The following is a 16,448-nucleotide window of genomic DNA, read 5'->3' on the forward strand; positions in this document are numbered from 1 at the left end:
CCCGTCATTTTCACGGGAGCAAGAAGAAAGGGGTAAATAAAGTATAAGAATTGAAATATTTGTGAAGGAATCTTTGAGAAAGAACACTTCAGTATATGTCAATTAAGAGAATTGATACATGACGGACTTGGCTTCCTCGAAATAGAATGGAAAGAATAGTTGCTAACGTAAACATATGCCACGTTTTAACAACCAATCAGGATAGAGGTACTCTCTCTACGTCACTTGCAAGCATCCCATTGAAAGCCAACACAGAGGCTAAAAAATTAATCTATGCAAACTTTTCGACTCATGACTTGAAATGTATGGCCGTTTAAACTCAGTTAGTAACAAATAAGCCACAATAAATTTGGCTAAATCTGAGACTATTTTTTTATGATTTCAAAATTTAAAAAAAAAAATTCAAAAAAAAGTTTGATGTAAACTTTAATAGATGTAACCTTATGTGAGATATTTAAAAAAAAAAATTGAGAAAAACGGCTCAAATAAGCTTGAATGAATGAGGTATAGTATGAGACACAAGATCATGAAACATTATTAATAATTTAAAAGAAAAATGCTGAAAGTGTCTCAAGCCGTTAATGAAACATCCGAAATAACTTTTGATCAAATAATCAGAATTTCCCACACTAGCGAAGAAGGTAGTCAGATGCCCATGCCAATCGAGCTAAAATTTTGTATACGAATAAATTTTTTGTCTTGGCAACTGAATAAGTTTTTTTTGTTTCAAAAGAGATATGAAATTGCAGTTTTCACCCTCAAATATTACACCAAATTCAACTTCAAAAAGTGTGAATAGCTGATGGCAGAAATAGTTTGTTCAATTTTAAATAAATGTTAAAAATGAAATTTCTCTCATAAGATACGTGTAAAACTGATTTTAAAATCGTTTATTTAAAAATTTCCTAATTTACCCCTTCTGAAACTTAGACAAGTATTATGAGAATATTTAATTAAGACTTGCAAATTTAAGTGTCACAAAATTTTACTCCTTTTCATAGTTACAATAATAGGAAAGAATTTTTATTAGCTAAATACTGTTAGCGTTTAGAATTTTACAATAATCTCCCTACTTTATTTTGAACACTAGGTTTACGGACGTTTCTTATATACCTATCTCTACCAACACGCGTCAATTTGACGCATGAACGAATACATATAACAGCACTTAGAAACCAATGTAATTATTAGACAGCTGATTATATGCACTAAAAAACGGACAAAATATGCATGCAAATATGCACTAAAAACTTGAATATATGCTCTTAAAACTAGAAATATGCATTTAAAATAGAAATTAAAAGTTCAACTTATTTAAATACTACTACTTACTTTTTCCAACAAACACAGCTAAAACATTTTTTTGTTAAGAGGAAGAAAATCAAAATATTTCTTACTTGAATCTACACATTTCTGCAGAAAAAGCCTAAAACTGAAGTAAATATGATAAATAAGAGAAGAAAAATCATCGCATTTTCCGGAAAGATTTTATTAAACTGAATAATTTTTGTTGCAATACACGGCTAAGTGTTTTTCCAAATTTTCAAGGGTGAATTGATGTCGTCGGTCATCAAAGATCATTTTGAAAGCAGAAAATGACCTCACCACCTCAACCGATGTTATTGGACAAAACTTGTACAATTTCGTACTCATTGGTTTTACTTTCTCTGGAAGTTCAGTTCCGTTTCCATTAAGAAAATCATTTATCTTCTTCACTGCTGCAATACCCGAATTTTTGTTTTGAACGATACACCATTTTTCTTTTACTTTCTTCCCAACTGAGTCTGGAAGAGCATTGATGCACTGTTCAATTTTTTCAATTTCGGATATGGCCTCAGCCAAGGGAAGACCTCGTGTTTCGAGCTTTGTTATTGCTCCACTTAAGAAAGAAAAGTGAGTGAAATTATGGCCTTCTGCAAAGAGATATCCTGTAGTAATTCTTTTGTGACATAAACTGAAGAAGCACAGGAACTGTCAATTGAATCTACAACCGACTTTATTGCATCAAAATTATTAGCGTAAAAACGTGCAGCTTCAATCCATGTACCTCACTTAGTTATCACAGGCTGTGGAGGTAAGGGCAAATCAGGATACATTTCTTTATACAATTTAATGCACACAGGTGCCTTGAGAAAAACTTTCTTGATACTAGAAATTAAATCATTTACAAAGGAGAATACTTCTCGAACAGTCTCAACCAGTCTGTGAACAGCATGAGCTAAACATGTAATAAGAAGCATTCTGGGATAAAAAATTTCCAGTGCTGCTGCAGATTTGACCACATACGGAGCGGCATCACTGACAAAAATCAAAACATCTTCAGAACCATCTCTATCAGGCCATAATAATCTGATAGAATCATTGACAAACCTTGCTATGGTTGAATGATTGACTTTTTCAAGGGCTTTGCTTGCTAGAAGATGTGGTCGAGTAGGAATATTATCCATTTTTCCACAAATAAAATGAGCAATATAGCGACCGCACTTATCTGTCGTCTCATCGACTTCAATCCATATAGGGCCATCTCCAATATCTCGTCGAATATCATCCAGTACTTCGTTATATATCGGTTGAAGGTAGTTCTTTCTTAAAGTCGATTCATCGGGAATGATCTGATTGGTACAATATTTTTTTAAAAACTGTCTTAAGTTTGGATTATTTAACTTTTTTAAAGGAATATTGCTGCTTACTAAGGCTTTGCATAAATCACTAGAAAAATCACTTTCCTATTAAGCTGCTTGAACAGGAATAGTTATTAAACTTTGAACAAATCCTTTTGTATTCTGCTTTTTCTTCGCGGAGTGAGCATATTAGTCTTTATATGTTGATCGATTTGGTACTTTTTTTCACAGGAAATGTGTTTTTGACAAATCACACAAAATACTATTTCCCCATCGGTCGTAAAGTCCTTCCCATAGTCCGAAATCCATGTCTTCATTAAATTTGATTAAGTCGACTTAATTTTTGTCATATTATAAAATTCAGCTGTCAAAAATCACGTTCGAAGCTTCACTAACTACGTATTCAACTGATGGATGTCAAAACTATCTATCTATCGGATGGACTATCGAAATATGTTAGAATAGCAGCTCTCTCCGAAAATGTATTCACTCCACCTTTTAACTAATCAATCACAGGAAAGGGAGGTCATTTTCTACCTACCACAGAAGCCTTATTTTTCCCACACAGATTGACAATTATTTATTCCAGGAAAAGACATCCCTTTCTGAGGTTTCTATGACGAATGTCTGTTTGAGTGGGCCCTTTGTACCCCCCTTCCCGACACACACCTCATTTCTACATCTTTTTCACGTGATTGCAATCACCCCCAACTACATCAATCCACCTGACCCTTTCTGTGGTGATAAAGAACGATAAAACAAAATTTAAAGCGTTCCTTATGCTAACATAAAAAGAATAGTGATATGGTTTTAGGAGGGAAAAGTCAAAACATGCTGAAAATATGCATTTATATGAGTTAATATACCTTTTTATGCATTTATATGCACAAAGGGCAAAAAGTGATAAAATATGCAATTGCATATTATCCGCTGTCTAGAATTATATACTATAAGAAAAATGAAAATATGAGACATATATTTATGAAAAGTATTTTAGATTCAATAATTTTATAATACACTAATTTGATCAATTAACATCATTGACATTCTGCGTTTGTTCTTTCTATTATTGCTTATTGGCAACAGTTGTTCATAGCTTGTTTCATTTGAGATAACGATATCGGATAGAAGTATTGTCAGTACAATCCTATTTATTATTGATGTGATGCTTGCGTGTTTTCTCAAAATTTTGTCTAAATTACGCTCGCGTCAAATTGACGCGTATCTGTAGAGATAGGTATACCACAAAGAGAATTTCAATATTTCAACGCTTTTGAAGAAAATAGACCTCAATATATATAATACCTCGATCAATGGATAAAAGTTATTACAAGAGATAAAATAAAAATGCAAACGGGTTTTGTTATTTTCCTTACAAAATTCGAAATGCGTTAAAATGACGCGTCCCGTAAACCTAGTGTTAATTTGCTCTACAAACAATTAATAAATTTATTGTGTCTATAAAAATATAATATAACGTGTGAAAAAAGTNTGCAAACGGGTTTTGTAATTTTCCTTACAAAGCTCGAAATGCGTCAAAATGACGCGTCCCGTAAACCTAGTGTTAATTGCTCCACAAACAATTAATAAATTTATTGTGTCTATAAAAATATAATATAACGTGTGAAAAAAAGTTATAACACCGTATATAGTACGCAAGTGAGTGTTAGTAATAAAAACAATAATGCAATGAAATATCGAGATAAGGTTTTATTATCATTTTTATTCATTAATACAATTGTTCAAAACAGTAATCACGAACCAACACTGATAGCTATAACAAAGCTATATGCTTCAACAATGACAGTTAATGACTTCAAGAATTGCTTCGATGGATGAATGAAAGTTACAAAGAGAATATATAACTAATTGGATGATCAGTTTTTTTTAAAGTTTTTAAGAAAAAATCAATATACAATTCAATATACATCGCCAAAAAATGCACCTGATGAAGAAGAAATGCTTTATTTTGTAATTTTGGGATAGTCCATGAGCAAATGAAAAACAATATATGTATATGTGGAGGCGTAAACTTCTATTGCAGCATAGTATTTCAACATAAAAATATTTGTACAAATAGAATTATGGGCACTGCTGTTAATTAATGCCTTTGGCGAAAATATTTGGCGCTTTATAGCCAAGTTTATTGACCTACCTTAGAACAAAAAATTATTTCAAAATCAGTAATTATTAAAATCATAGCTCCAGATCATTTTAACAACTCCATGCTCAGATCTGATATTGAAGTAAACAGAAGAAAAATATCTGCAAATCTAATTATATTTGCCACTGTTCAATTTGGTGAGACATATGTCATGCCGGTTAAATATAACAGTAGTGCTCATCTCATTGACAGGAGGTACAAAATATACATATTACGACGGCAATAATTGCTTATTTTTTGGTCAATTTCACATCAGATACTTATACAATTATTGTTTCATGCAATTTTAACCCATTGCGTTCTAAACCTGCTCAATGTAAAACAATTCAAGTAACTCTTATCCGAAAACAAATTTAGTGCTGTAAGGAATTCTAAACTATTGTATAATATCTCAAGACATTGTTTAAAAGCGAGCTAATTTTCGGCTAAATTATTACAATACCAAGTCGACCAATATTATCAAGCAAAAAATAAACTTGATTATGCAATATCAACTTGATTATGCAAGGTTAAGCTTGAAACGTGGTTGAACGTTATTAATGTTGCTAATAATTTTTCGATATTATAGTTCAATATGAAACAAATTTTCATGGCAGAATACCACCATTGCAAACAACAAATATGCATAGTTATCTGCACGAAATTTTCATTGTACTTATCAAGTTTATAGAGCAATTTTTTAAAAAAAAAAAACAACTTTCTTATATAGTTTGTTTTGTGGGTGGAATTTATTAAAAAAAAATTAAGAAACAGCTTCTCGCTGAATTCAACTTGAACTGTGCATTTTAGAAGAAAATAAAAGGTTGTAATTAACACTTTATATCACAGTGTTGCATTATGAGCCCCTAACCTAGAAACTAATTTTTTTATTCATTGAAATAAAAGAAAATGCTAACACACTCAGATATCAAACACATAATTTCAACATCTGCAACAAAATATGCTGATTCTAACTTTGTACACCCTTAAATAAAAAAAAGATTCCAATGTGTAATTTTTTTATTAACCTAATTTCTCTTCTTATTTTTAACTCTTTGCACTTACAAAATTTAAACCTAAAAAATTGAAAATGTAGAAAACACTTTAAAAGTAGAGATAACCATTCCGAATGGTGAGTTTTGAGTGATAGTAAAATTATTTCGTTTTTAATGTTTTCTAAGTTCAATAAGTAAGTTACATATTTTTAACTTACGGTTTACAATTATCACATATACATTTTGTATCATTTTCAAAATTATTAATTACTTTAAATCTTAATAAAACATTACAAGCCCAAATAATATATAAACTGAGGTAATCAGGGAGAAAAGTCTTCTTTAGATGAATTTGCCAGCACTGTATTAATATACGATAATTATAAAGCTACTTTTATTAAGAGACAACTAGCTTTGCGTTTTTAAGGAAAATAAAAAGAACCTACTATCTCACTGTAAGGAAAATAAGTTGGACTTTATTAGTTATATTTTAATGTAAAGAATAATTTTTATTTAAAAAATTATTTTAATATATTTTGAAGAAAAAAAAGCCACCAACATGTGATAATTTTCCATAAAGATGAAAATCATTCAAATCATATAATAATTCGAAATTTTTTCATATTTTTATGAGCCCAAATCGAACAGCGCTTATCCCTGTATATGAAAAAGAATATTTAAGATCAAAACTGCAAAGGAAGAACTAAGTGCAAAGAGTTAGCATTAAAATACGCCATTTTTTTTTTTTTTTTAAACTTAAGTATTTGCAATGCAAATAAATTTACATGAAATTGAACGGCACGAGCGTCGGCTCTTCATTATAATTGGAAATGACAGATGAAAATCACAAGTTAAACTCAATCTTATCTAAAGCGCTATAATGTTTAATATATGCACATTTGTGACTTCCAAGCTAGACATCAACATCCTGAAATAAATTTCAATTATTGAAATTACACATTTTAGACTACTTAGAGCAGGAACTGCACATGCTCACAAAAATTTTACAAGTTCAAATAATCTAGAAATTCTTTGGGAAATGAACAATTAAAAACCTTTTTTAAAAACTAACTTTTCGTTTTTAGATTATACGATATCATTTTTAAGAAAAAGATTTCAATTCCAGGAAGATTCCATTCCCAAACATTAATTTTAAAAAAATGATTTAACACTATTCATATTTTTATCTTTAGTATTTTGAAATACTTATAACCATTGAGAAAGTTTAATCACGTTTAGTTAAATAATATGAGCACACTATTGTGAATACGACAGAATAAAATGGTGGCGACTATAGTAAGAACCCCTCTGAATATAGGTCAACATAATTCAGAACAACAGTTATGTTTTTGAAAGATTATAAATAGTTTTTAGAACATTTTTAAGGTGAAAAGATTTCGTTACAAGTTTTCTTTCGAAATATACTACGTAATACTGTAATAACATAATTTTCTATTCGAGGGATGCAAATCATAAAAGAAAATTGTTTGAAAAACGATTTCAATGATTTTTTAATCATAAAAAAATGGTTAACGTTATAATTTTTTTGTTTCGAAAAATAATAATAAAAAAATCGTCATTTTTTATTCAATAAGAAAGTTTCCCACTTCAAAATTATCTCTCTAATCAATATCAAGAGTATAAAACTATTTGTCCAGAACAACTATCGTTAATTAGTCGTTTGCACTATAATTTGAAAAAGAATAGTTCATCTTTGATTTCCGAAAAATAGCAAGAATTAGAAAGAAAAAAAAAGACTGTTACAACGTAACTATTTTTACAATTATTCTGTCCAAATATTATCACAAATCAGTGGTTGCATCACTAAACCAAGTAAAGCAATTGCCAGATTTTTGTATAAAACTAATGATTTAGCCAAAATAACTGCCGTTAATTAATCGTTTGCACTAAAATTTGAAAAAGAATAGTTCATCTTCGTTGATTTCCGAAAAATAGCAAGAATTAGGAAGGAAAAAAAATCTGTCACAATGTAACTATTTTTACAATAATTATGTCCAAATATCGCAAATCAGTGGTGGCATCATTAAACCAAGAAAAGCAATTGCCATATTTTTGTGTATAAAACTAACGATTTATTCAAAATAACTGTCGTTAATTAATCGTTTGCACTAAAATTTAAAAAAGAATAATTTATCTTCATTGATTTCCGAAAAATAACAAGATTTAGAAGAAAAAAATCTGTCACAATGTAACTATTTTTACAATATTTACGTCCAAATATCGCAAATCAGTGGTTGCATCACTAAACCAAGAAAAGCAAGTACCTGATTTTTGCGCGATGTGTCCTTAAAAAAATTAACGAATGAATATAAACTATTCTGAGAATGAATTAGCAGATAATTATTTTAGCCAATCGTGCAGGGGAATAAATCTGATCAACTTTTACTGAAATCTTGACTTAGGCACCATCTTCGTTGTTAAGTTATGGCACGTAATCGTACTATAATAAAAAAAAACTTAAAATATTCCGGCAACAACCCTTAGGGAAGTTGTGGAAATTAATAAGGCTTCACAATCACTTGATCTGTGTGTCTTGACATGATTTTGGCAATGCGTCAGTAACCTTTACTTCACCTACAAGCTGATACTCGTCGATCAGAAACTAATTGCCCCTTAAACCAGTGTAACGTCACGGTTCTATTGCACCATAATTTTGTGCAAAAAAATTGCCACAATCCTACCAATGTGTTGAGTTAAACCAAATTCCAATGAAAACTAAGTGCTTCTCGGCATAAGGCTCACCACTTTTATCAGGTTGCACTGAATCTGCACTAAATTACTCTTAAATCTGAACAAACAAAAAAAAAGGGGGGGATATTGCAGAGCTGCAAAGCACTGTTCAATTAAAAAACTATTCAGGAACAGCTAGCTACTTGTAGCAGTTTATTTTAACATAATACTCAAAACATAACTGTTATTCCTGTCAAGTCAACTGTGTGTGAGACTTAAGTTTTGAATCAAGAGAAAAATTTAACATTTCACAAGCAATTAATTTTGAAGGAGGATGTATACATAATTTTTAAAGACCAATCTTTATGTACAACTCAAACATTTGACTTTTGTCCTCCTTTGTACAACTTACATACAACAATTGATTGCAAACAAGGCAAACTTAAAACTGCATATTATCCTCATAAGGCACCATATAAGTGATTTGTGTTCTTAAATTCAAAACTATTCAGAAATTGTGGAATTAGAAATTTCATTTGATATATTCTTTGAATTTAGGTACAATAAAATTTAATTTTACATTGTTCAGAATATGAGAAAACACACCACTACTCTTATTTATGAAATAAACAAAATTTATTTATTCATTTGCACAACTAAACTAAAAGTACTTAAGTTAAATAGACATTCCTCATTCTACTAGCATTTCTTCTCTAGTTTTCTTCAATTTTAATCCATTTTAAAAATGTTTCGAACCAACTGCATTTTAAATAATTTTTCAAAATAAACAATTGCAGATTTAATAAACTTGGAAAAGTTCAGAAAAATAATGGCAATAATACTTCCTAGTAACTGTAGGGAATTTATATTAAACCAAGCACTTGTTCCAATGTATTTTAAACACACAAATGGTTGCGTGTTCAGACTTGTTATGACAGGCTTTAAATGTTTTGATTAACTTACAAAATTTGGAGAATTTCTAATAAAACTGAGCAAATATGATGTGGATTTTTCAATAGTAGAAAAAAAAAAGATTTCCTTAATGAGAAAACTAATTTCCCAGCTTAAAATATTGAAATGTAGGTAGAAAATACTTTTTTTAAGTTATGAAACGAGATTTGGTTTACAAATTGCAAGTCAAACTTAGTTATGAAACGAGATTTGGTTTACAAATTGCAAATCAAACTTAGTTATGAAACGAGATTTGGTTTACAAATTGCAATTCAAATTTAGTTATGAAGCGAGATTTGGTTTACAAATTGCAAGTCAAATTTTAATGGTCCCATTCAAAAGGACCATTGCTAATTTCGAGCCTGGCATACATATATAATTCGATAATTGTGAAAAATTTCAAGTGATCTATCAATATTTTCACAAATTCAAATGTAGCTAATATATTTTAGCAGCTCATCGAAATTATTAGTTTAAAAATAAAAAGTAATCTAACTTTTGACAAACTATAACTACAATCACTACCACAGTGAAACTTTCAGGAAAGACCACCTCTATTTACGACCACATTTGGCAAACATCTGCACGAAATGCGGAAAGGGTCAGATAAAGGAAACACGCAAAAAATATAAAAACAAATAAGTAGATTAAAATCTATTCAAAATATTTGTGTGAGACTAATTTAGAGAGCATTTTTTGACGATACAACTTCATTTGAAATCAGCGTGGACTAAAGACGATGCTATCAATGATTAAACTTTCGGAGTTATAAAGTTAAATTAGAAAAAAACAAGCATCACAAACAAATCTCTACTCATCTTTTCAAGTTAAAAAACTTTTATGATATGAAATTAAATGCTAACTTAAACAAAAAATATAACTGTTTATTTATTTAAAATAACTTCATCATTCATAGTTGGTAAATTTGTTTTGACACGTAATTATTTCAGTTGGGATCATTTTTATAGATGCTAAATTTTATTCGTAGATCCGTCTTTTCATGACACTGACTAAAACTAAAATCGTGTGCGAGAAATCATGTACCTTTGATAACAATTTTAAAGTCAATGGAGGTTGTAACCTTTAAGAATGACCATTTGACTGAGGAACAGAGAGTGGTCACTCCCGAGAGGTTTCACTGCATAACCTAAAATACTATTGAGCAAATAATTAAAGTAATTAATAATTTTTTAATTTTCCAATATTTTTAATACATTTTTATTTGTACAGTAGGGAACCGATTATCCGGAACGATCGGGATCATCGCTATTCCGGAGAGCTGATTTTTCCGGTTTTCGGAAAAATCAGCTACAAAAAGCCGTTTTTTTATTGTTAAACCCAACTAAAATAAAAAAAATTTGGAAATTATCTTAAAAGAAAGAAAAAACGATGACTACACTAATGATTATTTCCAAAATGATAGTAAGGTGAACATCTTTCAAAAAAGAAAGAAAAATCCTAAAATCTTATGAGGAAAAAAAATTTTTGTTTTTTAAAATGGCGGGGGAAATTTATCGAATTTCGTTCCGGTTTTTTGGTTTTCTGATTTCCGGATAACGGGTTCTGTACTGTACTTATTTTTACAGAGTATTCAATCGCACTGCTAATTTAAATTTACGTTTAAGAAAACTGCAACCAAATAAAGAGCTTGTAAATTGCATGTTACCACTCACCAATATGTGCTTGCTTTAATAACACTCTACAGTTCTTCCACTTTTAAGAAAAACCATAAAATTAAAAGAAGGAAAGTTTAATTAGGAAAAGAGCAGAGATATTTCAAGAGATTGGAAAGAATTTAATTTACACCAATTTTGGCAAAAAATGGAAAAATAGTTTTTATTTTACATTATATTTTCCTCACCTTTTCATATTGGAAAAGTTTAAGCATTATTGTCGTTTATTATTTAAATATCACACTGATGTTTTCTTTATTCTAAATCCTAATCTCACTATTGTGAGAAAGAAAATAAAAACAATGCAATGAAATCTTACATGATTTCTTAAAACTTCACAGACAGTACTTCTTATAGTACTATAGTTTACAATATGTACAGTACTTAAGGCCAAGCATCAGCTCTAATAATCGCAATCCACATTCTCATTTGCAATGTAAACAAACGCACACACACAGGCCAAATTCTTTCTTTTCACCACATATAAACATTTCTCACAGCATTACAAACGTAATTGAAAGATTAAATATTTTTTTTTCTCATTTCAAAGCTGCTTTTATAAGCATATTTGGTATTATCACAATAGTTATACAGTCTCCCTTCCACAACATCGAAAATCATAGTAGCACAAAATGCATTATCGAAACAAAATTAATTTATTAACTAGTATTTACTTAGAAGTAAAACTAAAAGAAATAAAAAAAATTTATATATTTTTCATAGAGAGCATATTCAGACTCATAGATATTTATGAAAGAAAATTTGAATTAAGTTTAGTAAAAGTCTCTGAACCTGCTAACAGACATCATTGAAAAAAAATTAAGAAGTTTTAAAACCAGTTATTAAATTGTACTTTTGTTAGAAAAATTAATTTATATAAATGTGTTTGAGCTTTTTATTTTCCGTTCACCGTAAGTAAAATACTATAGATGTTATCAAATTGTAGAAAATTTATAATTGAAGAAGTAAAATTTAGATTAGAAAAAATTCTTCCATTAATCAAATATTTTTGATCATTCAAGGATTTTTATTACATGAAGTTCGATCTATGGAAGTTTGACAGAGATATAAATAAAAATCATTTAGTGACTAATTTGGAAAGGCATGTTCTTTTTTTTTAACGTTTTACAACTATACATCATACTAAAAAAGTCCAACACAAAATATAATTTTTTAAGAAAGATCATTTTTGCAATGACTTACAAAAAGTCTATACAAAAATGAAATTTGTAAAGAATAATTTAGTAATGCTTTTTTTTTTTTAATTTCCTCATCACACAGAAAAGTTTTCATGATTTGTCACATTCTTTACCAAATACTTAAATGCTTTGAAGGTAATTCTCTAATCCAAAATAATACAATTTATTTATTTATTTTTTCTTAAAGAAATAAGGCCAATGATCTTAGGTGGAAAAACAAGAAATTCCACAAAGGTTATTCCTGAATTTTAAGATGAAGCATTAAGACTAATGAAGAACTCTTAATGCTTAACACTCTAAAAAAAAATTTTATACAATATAAATTTAATATTTAGTAACTAACAATATTGCATAGAATAAAAATTTTATAACAAATTTGTATTATTACAAGTACTCAATACTAAAAAACAAGAGTATTTATTTCCAATAAAAATTTACATAGAGTACAAACAATTTATTAACAAGATACTAAATGAAAATTAAATTCAATAATTTTATTAAAACACCAGATTAAAACTTAAAAAGTGCATTATAAACAAGTGATTTAAAGAAAAAAAAACATTCAAATAATTATAAAAATATTAAGATATTAGATTATTCAAATAAAATTTCAATTTATTAATGACTTAAATATATAAACCATAGAAATTTTTATATTTAAAAAAAAAATTATTTTAATGCATACAATTTAGTGTGGAATTACATTTTTTCCTCAAATTTCTTGAAAACTGGATGATTTAACAGATGATGAAAGTGCAAGGTGCTCTGAAAATATCTGGCAAAATTAAAGGAGCGAGGAACTAAAATATAAATTTTTCCTATAGGAATGTGTATCCAGAAAAAAGTTATCTTTACACCAGCAAACATGGCACGTTGTGGCTGATGATGTTATGGTTTCATATCATCATGAACAACTGCACAAAAGCCTGGGGTGAGGGGCTTAGCCTTCTCTAGAACATTTCACAATAAAATTCTCCTCGCCTGTTGCTAAGTCTTGGCTGTTCAATAGCCTGATTTATTTCAAATCTGTGTCAATGGTATCCAGTCATTGAAATGATTTCACCCGGAATTTAGAATACAATTCATCACGTTACAAATGCAAAGATACTTTTACATGGTAAGCTTGACTCGTATGCTTTGTATGAATGAAGCTTAACAATGTGTAAAAAAGTACGAATAATACCACGTAAAAACACATACTATAGTTTTAGTTCTATAATGAAGAACCTTCATCATTGTTTATACACAGAAATGGATTCTGGGTTAGGATACTGATAAAGGCTCTTCATTACAGAACTAGAACTGTAGTGAAGTGTTTTAGTATTATTTGAGCATTTTTGCATTGTTTAGCTTGTGGAAGAAGCACAAATAATACCACACAAACAAAGTATAGTTTCAGTTCTAAAATGTAGAACCTTTTATCAGTGTTCATACACTGATTTCTGTGTTAGGAAATTGATGAAGGTTCTTCATTACAGAATCGAAACTAGAGTAAATCTCTTTGGTTGGTATTATTTGTGTTTTATCTACAATGTTAAGCCTCATGCAAAGTTTCCTATTTGGTTTATATTTAGAAATTATGTCTCACACAGCCATTAAGCAGATAGTCAACGGGCAAATAACGCCCTTACTCTCAGATAGCATTGACACTTACACACGTCATTACAGACACACATACTGTAACAAAATATGCTTGATTTAGTCATCTCAATAACCCCATTAAAAGCTCGCCGGATATTTTCCGAACACCCTATGCATTTCAATTCGTGGTATGAAAATGAAGAGGAGAAGGAAAACACATAGGTGAATGCAAAATTATGAAACAAAAAATATGTAATGGCAGTTCTAAACAATGATGATGCAAAATGATGATGAAAAAATTTGTACTTTTACCATTAAGTTTGGCATTTAATGAATACACGTTTTACATATTTTGAAGTATTCATTCAATACATAAGTATGGGATATGAAGAACAAAAAAATAATAATCACAAAATGAACGCCTCTCACCAGCCCAGGTACCTTTAATGCATATCTGGCAGCTCACAGTATTAGTGAGTTGGGTACTCTCGTGATCATGAAGTCGAGAAATATTTTCTTAAACTAAAACAAATTACACGACAAATAATTATACTTCACAAAATGTTTAGAGAGCATTAAAATATTTTCAATCGTAGTAATATTAAAAAGTACTTCGACACTCAATCACCAAAAATATAGGTACGTATTGTATTTGTACTTTCAGAAGTTTTGACTAATTTAAAACTTGAGCAAATTTTAATACCTATGCTTTTTTATTTATTTTTTTGAAATTTTGTTTTTACTACTGTAAACTTTTGTGGGTCTTTTATTTTCTCCCTTTATTGTTGACCAGCAAGAATGATATGATTTTTTATTATTTTTAAAGATTGATTGTTTTGAAAGCTGCTACTTAACTTAGTAATAAATAATATTAATATGCATGATTATAATATAGTAAATAATCGTGCATATAAGTTATGCAGTACAAGATCTTTGTAACAAAGTGACACTTTACATTTTATAGAATTTTGTATCATATAGATTATTTCACAAATCTTAAAATTCCTTTAATTAATTTTTAAATACAAATACTTAAAAAAAATAATAATAATAACATTGGTATTTATTATTTACTGGGAAATTTTTTTTTTTAATTCTCTTGAACATTAGAACTAAAAAAAAAAAACTAAATAATTAATTTTAGTTTACTTAGCTTTTGAAATTGTAGCAAATAATCAAACAATTAATGTAAAAATTTAATTGCTGTACATTATTTTCAGAAATTTTAAAACTCTAATTTTCTTTGTTTACACCCACAAAGTTAATTGAAATGCATGGAAAATTGCATTATGTAGATCTCTGATCTGTTCCTAAATTGAGTTCATTTCAAAAGCTGTCAAAAGAAAACTATTATTTATTTACACTAATTTATTTGAAATCAGAGTAGAAAAATTTGATACATAAATTTCACAATTTCGTGTCAAAATATTTTTCAACATTACATGCAGAAGAAATAATCATTAAAAAAAATTTAAGAGACACATAAGAGAAATTAAATATTTTAGGATCATACATACATAATTTAAAGGAAAAAAAATCTTTTTTTAATTTATTGCAGCAAAGAATTTTTATTTTTAATTCTATATGCCATACAAAATTGAAAAAATTCTGTTAAGATTTTAAAGTCATGTATGACATTTTTTTTTTCTTCCAGATACTAACATTTTTAACTTATTTTACACAAAGCCATGCTAAATTATGTTAAAAGATAAAAAATAACTTTCTTAACATTGCCAAAAAAAACTTAAGATTTTATAAATAATTGAAATTAACTCAGAAAGATATTTTTCAATAACATCAAATCATATTTTTAAAAATAGCTGTAATCCAAGTTTAATCCATTCTAATAAAAATACACTAAAAAAACTATATTTACCGAGTCAATTTTAAAAAAGATAATTTCCTTTTTTTTTTTAAAAAAAGTATTTTCTTATCACAAATACTAAGAGGCAATGATTTGTGTAAATATTAATAAAGTGCAAACTACAAGATAGGAATATATTTAATTAAAAATTTCAAATGTTTTTAGAATATCTATCTGCTTATAGCAGATGATTCAGTAAAATATTTGATTCAGATATAAATACATTTTGACCCTTATGAAGAGTTTTGAAATCATGCTCAAATGCTTTAAATGCCTGCAAACAAATAATGCTAATAAATATGAGCCAATATCATACAAATTTGATTATATTTCATTGATAAAAGAATTTTATTTTGAGATGAAAGACAGTAATATGTGAAACTAATATAAATATCTATGTAAGAAAAGGTCACTAAAATTTTTAATAATAAAAAAAAAAATTTGAAATTAAATTTAAGGCATAGGGTATCAAAATCTACCAAGTCCAATAGATCATTTTTTAAAAAGCTTAAAAATGCATACCTTTTCTAGAACATTCGTTTCCAGAACAGTAGAAATTATTTATATTTTGCCTACACTCACATTGAAAAAAATTTATATATATATATATATATATATATTCTGTAAAATTATGTAGAATTTATGAATGAAGGATAAGTCTATAAACGGCTTTCTATCCTGACAGACTGACTTTTAAATTAATTTCCCTATAAATGATTTTTTTTTTTTT

Source organism: Parasteatoda tepidariorum, chromosome 2 (genome assembly GCF_043381705.1).
Source record: "Parasteatoda tepidariorum isolate YZ-2023 chromosome 2, CAS_Ptep_4.0, whole genome shotgun sequence".
In the NCBI taxonomy this organism is placed as follows: domain Eukaryota; kingdom Metazoa; phylum Arthropoda; class Arachnida; order Araneae; family Theridiidae; genus Parasteatoda; species Parasteatoda tepidariorum.